This window comes from Aegilops tauschii, unplaced genomic scaffold, assembly GCF_002575655.3.
Source record: "Aegilops tauschii subsp. strangulata cultivar AL8/78 unplaced genomic scaffold, Aet v6.0 ptg000567l_obj, whole genome shotgun sequence".
Lineage (NCBI taxonomy): Eukaryota > Viridiplantae > Streptophyta > Magnoliopsida > Poales > Poaceae > Aegilops > Aegilops tauschii.
This window is the reverse complement of record NW_027332805.1, coordinates 1-15000: the sequence shown is the minus strand read 5'-3', so window position 1 is coordinate 15000 and position 15000 is coordinate 1. Positions and strand designations below refer to the sequence as shown.

The 15000-nt window shown below is 37.1% G+C and overlaps 1 non-coding gene across 1 annotated transcript; it reads right to left on the bottom strand.

Moving 5' to 3' along the window:
* Window positions 1-11466: 11466 nt before the first annotated feature.
* TRNAS-GCU (transfer RNA serine (anticodon GCU)) lies at window positions 11467-11554 on the bottom strand. Its single transcript has one exon. It is a non-coding gene; the product is annotated as a tRNA-Ser (tRNA).
* Window positions 11555-15000: the final 3446 nt, after the last annotated feature.

The window sequence follows — 15000 nt, the reverse complement described above, 5'->3', positions numbered from 1 at the left end:
ATATAGCAATCCCTGATCAAAGAGAGAACAATATCCATTTCAAAACATTTCTAACAGATTCCTTAGTTCGGACCGACGAAGTAATGTCACTCGACTATTATCAACCTGACTGCAATCTTTTTCTGTCGGTAAGGATTGCACCAGAGCACCTTCTACTTCTAATAGGCCATGAACTATAGATTAGAGAAGAATCATTCTGAGCGAGTACATAAGAAGCGATCCACTTTTTTTCATCGGTTCCAGGGGAAGACCAAAGATCTTGCGCGGCAGGTCCGCAGAAAAACTCAAAAGAGAAAGAAGTCTCGTTAATCTCTTCATGCTCGTTCCAAGTTCGAAGTACCTTTTGGCCAAAGAAAAACCGCTTCCTGACACGATTTGCCTCTTTATCTTTATATAGATAGATTCTATGGGGTTATTACTTAGTAAGTCTATTTTGTACAAGAGCCCCTCCTATCTGATAGAAAAGGGTCCCATGATCCCGAGCCGATCTTACCTTGGCTCGCAAACCCCAAGTTTGTCTATGAAGAGCTAATCTAATTGTATTTTTTTCTAGAATGGATTTCTTATGTGGAATACTAATGGATAGGGCTTCGTTGCTAAGTGCTACAAGATCTAGTGCACTGGAACTCGTGTTATGGACCCGAATCCTTTAGTATGGAACATTGTCTTTTCCAAGTAAAAACCCCTAGTATATGAAAGAATGAAAAGGTGCTTTCGTTCTTGTGGAATAAGAAGCCCTCGTACCTTAATGAAAGGAAATCGTAATTTTTCGTTAGGTATTTGACCAAATAGGATCGTCCAGTTCCTACAGAACCTATCACTAAAATACCCGATAGGGCTAAGCGGAACGAAAAGGGTTTTCCATGAGATGGTAAATGAAAACGATTAGTCCCACACGAGGTTTGGAATAAGTGATTGTCTGATAATGAGCAAGGAATATACGTCTTTCTGCTAAAGAGGATCTATTAAACTCATAATTCATTAGATCCTTGTTATCAATGCCAACTAGGTATCATAAGTAAATGGATCCCGGTTGTTCAATCCTTTGATAACCAAGGTCATTCTTTGCTAAAGAGAAATGATCACTATGAGTCAGACTCAATAGAATTGGATCCATTCCAAATAGCGAGAATTAGGATTCTTGATCCCTCTCAATCTCTCTTTCAATTCGAGGATCCAGAGAGGTGTTTTCATAGTCATCTCCGAATATTTGCCATCTCGGAATATTTTCGATTTCATTTTTCTATGATATGTCTTTCTATATGAAAATTGGTTATTTACGATGTACGATGATCCCTGTTAAGCATCCATGGCTGAATGGTTAAAGCGCCCAACTCATAATTGGTAAATTTGCGGGTTCAATTCCTGCTGGATGCACACGAACGGGAACATTCCATAAGTCTATTGGAACTGGCTCTCTATCCATGGAATCTCATCCATCATCCATACATAACGAATTGGTATGGTATATTCATACCATAACATAAGAACAATAAGAACTCGAATTCTTATCGATACTGGAACTCAGAGCATAGGAGGGAAAGTCGATTTATGGATGGAATCAAATACGCAGTATTTACAGAAAAAAGTCTTCGTTTATTGGGAAAGAATCAATATACTTTTAATGTCGAATCGGGATTCACTAAGACAGAAATAAAGCATTGGGTCGAACTCTTCTTTGGTGTTAAGGTGGTAGCTGTGAATAGCCATCGACTACCTGGAAAAGGTAGAAGAATAGGACCTATTCTGGGCCATACAATGCATTACAGACGTATGATCATTACCCTTCAACCGGGTTATTCTATTCCACTTCTAGATAGAGAAAAAAAACTAAAGGAGAATACTTAATAATACGGCGAAACATTTATACAAAACACCTATCCGAGCACACGCAAGGGAACCGTAGACAGGCAAGTGAAATCCAATCCACGAAATAATTTGATCCATGGACGGCACCGTTGTGGTAAAGGTCGTAATTCCAGAGGAATCATTACCGCAAGGCATAGAGGGGGAGGTCATAAGCGCCTATACCGTAAAATAGATTTTCGACGGAATCAAAAAGACATATCTGGTAGAATCGTAACCATAGAATACGACCCTAATCGAAATGCATACATTTGTCTCATACACTATGGGGATGGTGAGAAGAGATATATTTTACATCCAGAGGGGCTATAATTGGAGATACTATTGTTTCTGGTACAAAAGTTCCTATATCAATGGGAAATGCCCTACCTTTGAGTGCGGTTTGAACTATTGATTTACGTAATTGGAAGTAACCAATTAGGTTTACGACGAAACCTAGAAATCGATCACTGATCCAATTTGACTACCTCTACGGGATAGACCTCAACAGAAAACTGTTGAGTAACGGCAGCAAGTGATTGAGTTCAGTAGTTCCTCATAGAAAATTATTGGCTCTAGAGATATGGTAATATGGAGAAGACAAAATTGTTTGAAGCACGCACAGAACCGGAAGCGCCCTTGTTTCAAAGAGAGGAGGACGGGTTATTCACATTTAATTTGATGGTCAGAGGCAAATTGAAAGCTAAGCAGTGGTAATTAAGACCCCCGGGGGAAAATAGGGATGTCTCCTACGTTACCCCATAATATGTGGAAGTATCGACGTAATTTCATAGAGTCATTCGATCTGAATGCTACATGAAGAACATAAGCCAGATGACGGAACGCAGAGACCTAGGATGTAGAAGATCATAACATGAGCGATTCGGCAGATTTGGATTCCTTTCCTATATATCCACTCATGTGGTACTTCATCATATGATTCATATAAGATCCATCTGTCTAGAGATCGTCATATACATCTAGAAAGCCGTATGCTTTGGAAGAAGCTTGTACAGTTTGGGAAGGGGTTTTTTGAGAGAAAAGAAGAATCTACTTCAACCGATATGCCCCTTAGGCACGGCCATGCATAACATAGAAATCACACGTGGAAGGGGTGGGCAATTAGCTAGAGCAGCAGGTGCTGTAGCGAAACTCATTGCAAAAGAGGGTAAATCGGCCACTTTAAGATTACCATCTGGGGAGGTCCGTTTAGTATCCCAAAACTGCTTAGCAACAGTCGGACAAGTGGGTAATGTTGGGGTGAACCAAAAAGTTTGGGTAGAGCCGGATCTAAGTGTTGGCTAGGTAAACGCCCCGTAGTAAGAGGGGTAGTTATGAACCCTGTGGACCACCCCCATGGGGGCGGTGAAGGGAAAGCTCCCCATTGGTAGAAAAAAACCCACAACCCCTTGGGGTTATCCTGCGCTTGGAAGAAGAACTAGGAAAAGGAAAAAATATAGCGATAGTTTTATTCTTCGTCGCCGTAAGTAAATACGTAACTAGGAATATGGAAAATTGCATTTTTGGAATTTGCAATAATGCGATGGGCGAACGACGGGAATTGAACCCGCGCATGGTGGATTCACAATCCACTGCCTTGATCCACTTGGCTACATCCGCCCCTTATCCAGCTAAAGGATTTTTTGCTTTTTTCCATTGATCATTATTCTATTTATTCTGACCTCCGTACTTCGATCGAGATATTGGACATAGAATGCCACTCTTTAAAAGGAAAAAAGGAGTAATCAGCTGTGACACGAAAAAAAACGAATCCTTTTGTAGCTCATCATTTTATTGGCAAAGATAGAAAAGGTCAATATGAAGGAGGAGAAAGAAACAATAGTAACGTGGTCCCGGGCATCTAGCATTCTACCCACAATGGTTGGCCATACAATCGCGATTCATAATGGAAAGGAACATATACCTATTTACATAACAAATCCTATGGTAGGTCGCAAATTGGGGGAATTCGTGCCTACTCGGCATTTCACGAGTTATGAAAATGCAAGAAAGGATACTAAATCTCGTCGTTAACTGAATTCTGAATAGAAAGATTAAGAAGAAAAAAAAGATTCAAAATAAAGACAGAAATACCCAATATCTTGCTAGAACAAGATATTGGGTATTTCTGTCTTTTCTTTCTTCAAAAATTCTTATATGTTAGCAGAAAAACCTTATCCATTAATAGATGGAACTTCAACAGCAGCTAAGTCTAGAGGGAAGTTGTGAGCATTACGTTCGTGCATTACTTCCATACCAAGGTTAGCACGGTTGATGATATCAGCCCAAGTATTAATAACGCGACCTTGACTATCAACTACAGATTGGTTGAAATTGAAACCATTTAGGTTGAAAGCCATAGTACTAATACCTAAAGCAGTGAACCAGATTCCTACTACAGGCCAAGCAGCCAAGAAGAAGTGTAAAGAACGAGAGTTGTTGAAACTAGCATATTGGAAGATTAATCGGCCAAAATAACCATGAGCAGCCACAATATTATAAGTTTCTTCCTCTTGACCAAATTTGTAACCCTCATTAGCAGATTCATTTTCAGTAGTTTCCCTGATCAAACTAGAGGTTACCAAGGAACCATGCATAGCACTGAATAGGGAACCGCCGAATACACCAGCTACACCTAACATGTGGAATGGATGCATAAGGATGTTGTGCTCTGCCTGGAATACAATCATAAAGTTGAAAGTACCAGAGATTCCTAAAGGCATACCATCAGAAAAGCTTCCTTGACCAATAGGGTAAATCAAGAAAACAGCAGTAGCAGCTGCAACAGGAGCTGAATATGCAACAGCAATCCAAGGACGCATACCCAGACGGAAACTAAGTTCCCACTCACGACCCATATAACAAGCTACACCAAGTAAGAAGTGTAGAACAATTAGCTCATAAGGACCCACCATTGTATAACCACTCATCAACAGATGCAGCTTCCCAAATTGGGTAAAAGTGCAATCCGATCGCCGCAGAAGTAGGGATAATAGCACCAGAGATAATATTGTTTCCATAAAGTAAAGAACCAGAAACAGGCTCACGAATACCATCAATATCTACTGGAGGGGCAGCGATGAAGGCGATAATAAATACAGAAGTTGCGGTCAATAAGGTAGGGATCATCAAAACACCGAACCATCCGATGTAAAGACGATTTTCAGTGCTAGTTATCCAGTTGCAGAAGCGACCCCACAGGCTTGTACTTTCGCGTCTCTCTAAAATTGCAGTCATGGTAAGATCTTGGTTTATTCAAATTGCAAGGACTCCCAAGCACACGTATTAACTAGAATATAGATAATAGAAGGCTTGTTATTTAACAGTATAACATAGACCTATATACCAATGTCAACCAAGTCAGCCCAAAGATTAGCTATCCATATAACTAAATTAACCAAACCAATAATTTTGTATTTGTAAATGAAGTGAGTCAAAGTTTTTAACTTTGATGAGTCTTTTCTATATGGGTTGCCCGGACTCGAACCCGGAACTAGTCGGATGGAGTAGATAATTCTTCCTTGTTACAATAGAGAAAAATCCCTCCCCAAATCGTGCTTGCATTTTTCATTGCACACGACTTTCCTATGTAGAAATAGCCAATTTCTATTCCAAAGAGGAAGTTCTACCTAATTTTTTTAATAGTAACTTGATTCACCTACTCTTTATTATAATAAAAAGAACATTTCAGAATGAAAAATAGAAAAGTTTTTTCTTGATCATTTATCAACCCTTTCCTGTTTCTTAATTTCGTCTAATGATTAATTAAGAGGGTTGACCAGGTCATTGATACGTATAATATCCAAATACCAAATACGCTCAGTGTGTGATCCACAGAAAGAAAAAAGAGTTGTTTTGGTGAACATCAAAGAAAAAACTTGCTCTTCTTCCATAAAAAATTCTTCTAAAAATGCCGAACCCAATCGTTGCATAAAAGTTCGTACCGTGCTTTTATGTTTCCGAGCTAAAGTTCTAGCGCATGAAAGTCGAAGTATATACTTTAGTCGATACAAAGTCCGTTTTTTCGAAGATCCACTATGATAATGAAAAAGATTTCTACATATCCGACCAAATCGATCAAGAATATCCCAATCTGATAAATCTGTCCAAATGGGTTTACTAATAGGATGCCCCGATCCAGTACAAAATTGAGCTTTTGATAAGTATCCTATGAGGAGAGTAGCGGGGACTATGGTATCGAATTTTTTCATTCGAGTATCTATTAGAAATGACTTCTCCAGCATTTGATTCCTTACTAACAAAGAACTTTTTGGTACACTTGAAAGGTACCCCATAAAATCGAAGCAAGAGTTTGCTAATTGGTTTATATGGATTCTTCGCGGCTGAGTCCAAAAACAGAAATAATATTGCCAGAAATTGATAAGGTAGCATTTCCATTTCTTCTTCAAAAAAAAAGTGCCTTTTGATGCAAGAATTGCCTTTCCTTGATATCGAACATAATGCATAAGAGGATCCATAAAGAACCATAGGGTTTTCCGAGAAAAACCAGGGTACATTATCCCAAAATGTTCCATCTTCCTAGAAAAGTGGATTCGTTCCAGAAAAGTTCCAGAAGATGCTAATGGTAAGCAAGAAGATTGTTTACGAAGAAACAACAAAAAAAAATTCATATTCTGATACATAAGAGTTATATAGGAATCGAAACAGTCTTTTATTTTCTTTTGAAAATAAAAAATGGATTTCATTGAAGTAATAAAACTATTCCAATTCGAATAATAGTTGAGAAAGAATCGCAATAAATGCAAAGGAATCTTGGATACGGTATTGAAGGAGTTGAACCAGGATTTCCAAATGGATAGGATAGGGTATTTCTATATGTGATAGATAATCCAAATGCAAAAATTTGTCTTCTAAAAAGGGAAATATTGAATGAATAGAGCGTAAATTCTGAAACTTTGGTATTTCTTTTTCTTTCGGACAAAATAATTCCCGTAGCGAGAATGGATTTCCACAACGATCGCAAACCCTTCAGATAGAATCTGAGAATAAAACTCAGAATAAAAATAATTTTTGTAATCCAATAATCGATCTTGGTTAGGATGATTAACGAGTTATCCAAAAAATTCTGCTGATACATTCGAATAATTAAACGTTTCACAAGTAGTGAACTAAATTTCTTGTTATTACAACTAACAACTATTTCCACAGGTTCAGAACCATTTAATCCATAATGGTGGGCAAATGCATAAATATATTCCTGAAAGAGAAGTGGGTAGACAAAGTATTGTTGACGAGATTTATGTTTTTCTGAATACCCTTCGAATTTTTCCATTTGTATTTCTACTTGAATCAGAGAGAAGAAGCATTTCTCGGTTTATCGAATGATGATACATAGTGCAATATGGTCAGAACAGGGTGTTGCATTTTTAATACAAACCCTGGAAAGAAAGGGAGTCTAATCCACAGATCTTTTTCTGCTCCTTTTCTACCCAATTAGTTTATGTTTGTTCTAATTAAAAAAAAAGAACAGAACAAGTTTTTTATTTTTGCAGGCCAATCGCTCTTTTGACTTTGGAATACAGCCTCTTTATCAATATACTGCTTCTTTTACACATTCAATCCATAACATCCCTTATTCAATCCATAATCAAGAATAATTAGGATTTCTAAAAAAAAAAGAAAAATAAAGGGTCCACTCATAGGAAAACCCAACCTTTCCCCGCATCCGGCACTAATCTATTTTTAACGTCTAATTAGAGCGGGGAATCATTCCAATTAGGAAGTTCAGCTCGTTGCTTTTTATTTTACCAGAATTGGAGCCAGGCTCTATCCATTTATTCATTAGACCCAGAAAATCGTAATTTTGGATTCCATTCAAAAAAGATTGATTTTATTACGACATGCTAATTTTTTCCATTCATTACCTTTGAGGATCAGTCGTGGTCTTCTAGACTCTACCAAGAGTCTGGACGAATTTGTTGTTTCATCCAAATGTGTAAAAGATCATAGTCGCACTTAAAAGCCGAGTACTCTACCATTGAGTTAGCAACCCAGATAAAAAAAGGATCTTAGATACGATCGAAATCCAAAAATCAATGGAATTACACCGCGCGCTTCTGTCAAAACATTGAACTAGCAAGACATCAAAGATTTTTTTTATCGACCATGAAAAACACTCAAATGCCCAAAACGAACAGGTCCGGTTAAATTCCACTAAAGTAAAGTTAAAAAAAGAGCGACCCTAATCACGATGGCCAAATTCTCCTTATTTTTAGCGATTTTTATTAAAAAAAAATATATATTATATTGTATGAGAATACATGCAAGAGGAACACCCTTATCATTTGAGCGAAGTGTAGGCGGAAAAATTGAATATGGAGGTGAGGATAAAGAGACCCATCTATCTACAAATTCTATTTGTTCAATAGACCTTTGTCAATGGAAATACAATGGTAAGAAAACAAATTAGATAGAAAAAGTAAATAAAATAGGGGCTTATGTTGAATTGGCACGATATAATATAAATCCAAATAGGATTAAAAAAGAGGTAAATTGTGTCTAAATAATTAGACAACTAGGAATACTAATAATCTTCTCCTATCCTACTTTTTGATTCATTTAGTTCTTCAATTAACTCAAAGTTCTTTCTTTTTCTTTAAAGAATTCCGCCTTCCTTAAAATATCATAAACAGTTCTTGTTGGTTGAGCACCCTTTTCAAGGAAATAGAGAATAGCTGGAACATTTAAACAAGTTTGATTCTTTATCGGATCATAAAAACCTACTTTTTGAAGATCTCTTCCTTCTCTTCGAGATCGAACATCAATTGCAACGATTCGATAGACAGCTTATTGGGATAGATGTAGATAAACAACGCCCCCCCCTAGAAACGTATAGGAGGTTTTCTCCTCATACGGCTCGAGAAAATGATTCGAATTTCTGTCGATAATAATAGAAATTAGACTATGACGTGCATTAATTTCCTTACAGAAAAAACAAATTTCATTTATACTCATGACTCAAGTGGGCTAATTTTGCCTGACAAACTTCGAAGGCAAAATCCTTCCAAAATTTTTGAGTCGTCTTTAAACTCTTTTCTTTGTCTCATTTCGAACGAATTGACTTTTATTCCTTATTCTGATCCAACTCTGTTGTTGAGACAATTGAAAATTGTGTTTACTTGTTCTGGAATCCTTTATCTTTGATTTGTGAAATCCTTGGGTTTAGACATTACTTCGGGAATTCCTATTTTTTTCTTTCAAAAGAGTAGCAACATACCCTTTTTTCTTATTTCCTTCGATAAAGCATTTATCTCTTCTATAGAAATCTAATAAGAGGGATTGATTCTGATATACTTTTATTGGACTTTATTCTTATTTTAACCTTTCGATTTATTTCTATATTAAGGATAGACTGACAAAGTTGGCCTAATTTATTAGTTTTCACTAACCCTAGATTCTTTCCCTTGATAAAAAAAATTCTGTCCTCTCGAGCTCCATCGTGTACTATGTTACTTAAACCCAGCGCAAATTTGGTTCGGAACGAATAGAACAGGCTATGTCGAGCCAAGAGCATTTTCATTACTATGGAAAATGATGGATAGAAAAATCCACAATCGATCATGTCCTTCAAGTCGCACGTTGCTTTCTACCACATCGTTTTAAACGAAGTTTTACCATAACAAACATTCCTCTTTTCATTGCAAAGTGGTATAGAGAATTGATCCAATATGGATGGAATCATGAATAGTCATTGGTTTAGTTTTTTTATACTAATTAAAACTTGCTATCTATGGAGCAATATGGATAAAAGAAAGTAAGTATTTATCCGGGAAGCCTCCGCCAAGATCCAATTTATTTAAACCCATATTAAAATTCTATCATATGAATGAAACATAGTTTGAAAAAGACGACTAAACAAGTTTGCTTAAAACTTATTTATTCTTAAATTTCCACCCTCAACGGATGGCTCGAGATGATCAATCTTGAAGTGAGAAAAGAAGGATTGACTCTTCCTCAATAAATAAACTATCAACCTCCAAAAAAGTTTAATTAATTTAATTACTAGAATTAGAATTCTAGTAGTAATATATTTTTTCAGTACCAAAAACAATTAACTATAATAACTAAATAAACTATTCCAATGAAAAGATTGAAAGTTTTTGGTAGTTATAGAATTCTCGTACTTCTTCAACTCGAATACCAAAAGGAAGAAAAAAATATGACTAAGTGATTTTATTTTATAGTAGAGGCATATCCTGAATGTGCTTGATAGATCCCATTTTTTCATGAAAATAAAGATAGTCAATTTGACTGGACTTAAGACTTTATTATGTTTTCTGAGAAAGAATAAGATATCATTATTCTCTTTAATAAACTTTTGTCTCGTACGGAATACTATATGATTTCACCGTTTGTTTCATCAGAAACAATCTGGGACGGAAGGATTCGAACCTCCGAGTAACGGGACCAAAACCCGCTGCCTTACCACTTGGCCACGCCCCATTTCGGGTTTTATGCGACACTAATAAACACTAGTATGTTTATTTGTTATTCGTCAATACCATTTCAATTACATAAAAAAGGAGGGATATTCTCTTGCTAGTATTCTACACATGCGGATAATATAGAATCAAAAAAATGCATTGATCATTACATGGAATTCTATTAAGATATTATATGAAAGTCGAATTTATTCCACTCTCATTTGAGAGTGCAAATACAAGGAGGTATTTTGTGTTTGGGAAAGTCCGAAGAAAAAAGATTTTGAATCTGCCTTTTCCTTCTTTCCCTTAAAAAAATAACTCAAGAAAAATCCAATTATTTACTCTACAAGAATGAAATGCTTGTTATGCCTAATATACTTAGTTTAACCTGTATCTGTTTTAATTCTGTTCTTTATCCTACTAGTTTTTTCTTTGCCAAATTACCCGAAGCTTATGCTATTTTCAATCCAATCGTGGATATTATGCCTGTTATACCTCTATTCTTTTTTCTATTAGCCTTTGTTTGGCAAGCTGCTGTAAGTTTTCGATGAAATCTTTAGTACTCTGTATGCCAAATTGAATGATGTGTTCATTCCAAAAAAATTTAAAAATGGGTAAAAGCCGAGAAGTTTTATATTTTTATATTATGAACCTTCGATTCTAAAATTTAAATTCTTCTACATTGAATGGGTAGCTACAGCAATAAATTTGGATCAGCCTTTCTACTCCCCTGCACCTAGGTTGAGCAGGTACCTAAAGGTACCTACACAATACCTAACCACCTAACCCTATTTTTGCTATTGATAAGAGTGCTTATTATAAAAGAATTCTTGCAATTTTTTTCAAGAATTCTTTTTTGCATTTTTAGGTATAAAAAAAAAACCATCCTAGTGGATCCGTGTGGTAAGGAAAAACTGGTAATCTATTCCTTAAAAAAAAATCTTGGAGATTATGTAATGCTTACTCTCAAACTTTTTGTTTATACAGTAGTGATATTCTTTGTTTCACTCTTTATCTTTGGATTCTTATCTAATGACCCAGGACGGAATCCTGGACGCGAGGAGTAAAAATTCAGTTTTTTTTTTTTCTTATTGGATTTGTTTCGTACATTTATCTATGAGAAAATCCGGGGGTCAGAATTCTTTCCAATTCGAAAGTCCCAAATGATCCAAGGGAGCGGAAAGAGAGGGATTCGAACCCTCGGTACAAAAAAATTGTACAACGGATTAGCAATCCGCCGCTTTAGTCCACTCAGCCATCTCTCCACGTTCCAAAGCGAAAGGTTTCCGTGATATGATATAGGCAAGAAATAAGAAATAACGGTTGCAAAAAACCCCCTTTTTTTCTTTCAAAAGTCTATAAAAATTATATTGCCAATTCCATTTTAATTATATTCTTTTTTCTTAATGTTAATAAAAAAAGAAGAAAATTCTTGTTTTTTCTTTCTAAAAATCGATATTGGCCGAGAGACAATCAAATAGATTTTCTCTTTAGCGGGCATTTCCATATAGGACTTGTTATAATTATAATAAAACAAGCAGGTTATATAAAAAAAAACGCTTTTTTTGTCGATTATTTATCAAGAAAGCAAAAAGGGTTCTTATCAAATCCACCATAAAATTGGAAAGAAGCATAAAGTAAGTAGACCTGACTCCTTTAATGATGCCTCTATCCGCTATTCTGATATATAAATTCGATGTAGATGAAATTGTATAAGCGAATTTTTTTTATTTCCTTAGACTTAGACCGCGCAAGACAAGAATTTTTCGCTATTTACGATTTCATATTCTTGTTACTAGATGTTCTATAGGAATAAGAAGAAATCGCAACTCCTTTGCGCTACACATAAAATTGGATTTCGAAGGTCCATTTTTTTTTTCAGAATCCTCTATTTTAGTTCTTCCACCCATGCAATAGAGAGGGAATGGGAAAAGAAGGGTTACTTTTATTTTCATTTTTCCCTTAAAAGATAGACTTTGAAATAGGAGTCTTGGAATAATGCTGAATTCAAAGGTTTATTTCTTTCTATAGTATAAGAAAAACAATTTATTTCTATTTCTATAGTATAAGAAAAACAAATAGTATAAGAAAAACAAATCGAATCAAATTCATGGATTTACCACGACCTCGGTTGTGACTGTGACTCCATAGATAAAAATGGAAATTTCTCTCTTCGAGACCATTGAAAAAGGGCATTGAACGACAAAGAAATCGTCCACAGATAATAAAACTATCATATGCCTTGGAAAGTGATATGAGGTGCTCGGAAATGGTTGAAGTAATTGAATAGGAGGATCACTATGACTATAGCCCTTGGTAGAATTCCTAAAGAAGAAAATGATCTATTTGATACTATGGATGACTGGTTACGAAGGGACCGTTTCGTTTTTGTAGGATGGTCTGGCCTATTGCTCTTTCCTTGTGCTTATTTCGCTTTAGGGGGTTGGTTTACAGGGACAACTTTTGTAACTTCTTGGTATACCCATGGATTGGCTAGTTCCTATTTGGAAGGTTGTAATTTCTTAACCGCAGCAGTTTCTACCCCTGCCAATAGTTTAGCACACTCTTTGTTGCTACTATGGGGGCCCGAAGCACAAGGAGATTTTACTCGTTGTGTCAATTAGGCGGTCTATGGACTTTTGTAGCTCTCCACGGGGCTTTTGCACTAATAGGTTTCATGTTACGCCAATTTGAACTTGCTCGGTCTGTTCAATTGCGGCCTTATAATGCAATCTCATTCTCTGGTCCAATTGCTGTTTTTGTTTCTGTATTCCTTATTTATCCACTGGGGCAATCTGGTTGGTTCTTTGCGCCGAGTTTGGCGTAGCAGCGATATTTCGATTCATCCTTTTCTTCCAAGGATTTCATAATTGGACGTTGAACCCATTTCATATGATGGGAGTTGCCGGAGTATTAGGTGCGGCTCTGCTATGCGCTATTCATGGAGCGACCGTAGAAAACACTCTATTTGAGGACGGTGATGGTGCAAATACCTTCCGTGCTTTTAACCCAACTCAAGCTGAAGAAACTTATTCCATGGTCACTGCTAACCGCTTTTGGTCCCAAATCTTTGGTGTTGCTTTTTCCAATAAACGTTGGTTACATTTCTTTATGCTATTTGTACCCGTCACCGGTTTATGGATGAGTGCTATTGGCGTAGTTGGCTTGGCTCTGAACTTACGTGCCTATGACTTTGTTTCCCAGGAAATCCGTGCAGCGGAAGATCCTGAATTTGAGACTTTCTACACCAAAAATATTCTTTTAAACGAGGGTATTCGTGCGTGGATGGCAGCTCAGGATCAGCCTCATGAAAATCTTATATTCCCTGAGGAGGTTCTACCACGTGGAAACGCTCTTTAATGGAACTTTCGTTTTAGCTGGTCGTGACCAAGAAACCACCGGCTTTGCTTGGTGGGCTGGAATGCCAGACTTATCAATTTGTCCGGTAAACTGCTTGGAGCTCATGTAGCCCATGCCGGATTAATCGTATTCTGGGCCGGAGCAATGAACCTATTTGAAGTGGCCCATTTCGTACCAGAAAAGCCCATGTATGAACAAGGGTTGATTTTACTTCCACACTTAGCTACTCTAGGTTGGGGAGTAGGGCCAGGGGGGGAAGTTCTAGATACATTTTCCGTACTTTGTATCTGGCGTACTTCACCTAATTTCCTCGCAGTCTTAGGCTTCGGTGGCATTTATCACGCGCTTCTGGACCGAGACTCTTGAGGAATCTTTTCCATTCTTTGTTATGTCTGGAAAGATAGAAATAAAATGACTACAATTTTGGGTATTCACTTAATTTTGTTAGGTCTAGGTGCTTTTCTTCTAGTACTCAAGGCTCTTTATTTGGCGGTGTATATGATACCTGGGCCCCTGGGGGGGGAGATGTAAGAAAATTACCAATTTGACCCTTAGCCCCAGTGTTATATTTGGTTATTTACTAAATCTCCTTTTGGTGGAGAAGGGTGGATTGTTAGTGTAGATGATTTAGAAGATATAATTGGTGGGCATGTATGGTTGGGTTTTATTTGTGTATTTGGCGGAATTTGGCATATTTTAACCAAACCCTTCGCATGGGCTCGCCGTGCATTTGTATGGTCTGGAGAAGCTTACTTGTCTTATAGTTAGCTGCTTTATCTGTCTTTGGGCTTTTATCGCTTGTTGTTTTGTATGGTCATAATACAGCTTATCCGAGTGAGTTTTATGGACCCACCGGGCCAGAAGCTTCTCAAGCTCAAGCATTTACTTTTCTAGTTAGAGACCAGCGTCTTGGAGCTAATGTGGGATCCGCTCAAGGACCCACAGGTTTAGGTAAATATCTAATGCGTTCCCCAACTGGGGAGGTTATCTTTGGAGGGGAAACTATGCGTTTTTGGGACCTTCTGGGACCTTCGTGCTCCATGGTTAGAACCTCTAAGGGGCCCCAACGGTTTGGACTTGAGTAGGTTGAAAAAAGACATACAACCTTGGCAAGAACGACGCTCAGCAGAATATATGACCCACGCTCCTTTAGGCTCTTTAAATTCCGTGGGTGGCGTAGCTACCGAGATCAATGCAGTTAATTATGTCTCTCCTAGAAGTTGGTTATCAACTTCTCATTTTGTTCTAGGATTCTTCTTTTTTTGTGGGCCATTTATGGCATGCAGGAAGAGCCCGAGCTGCTGCAGCAGGTTTTGAAAAGGGAATCGATCGTGATTTGGAACCTGTTCTT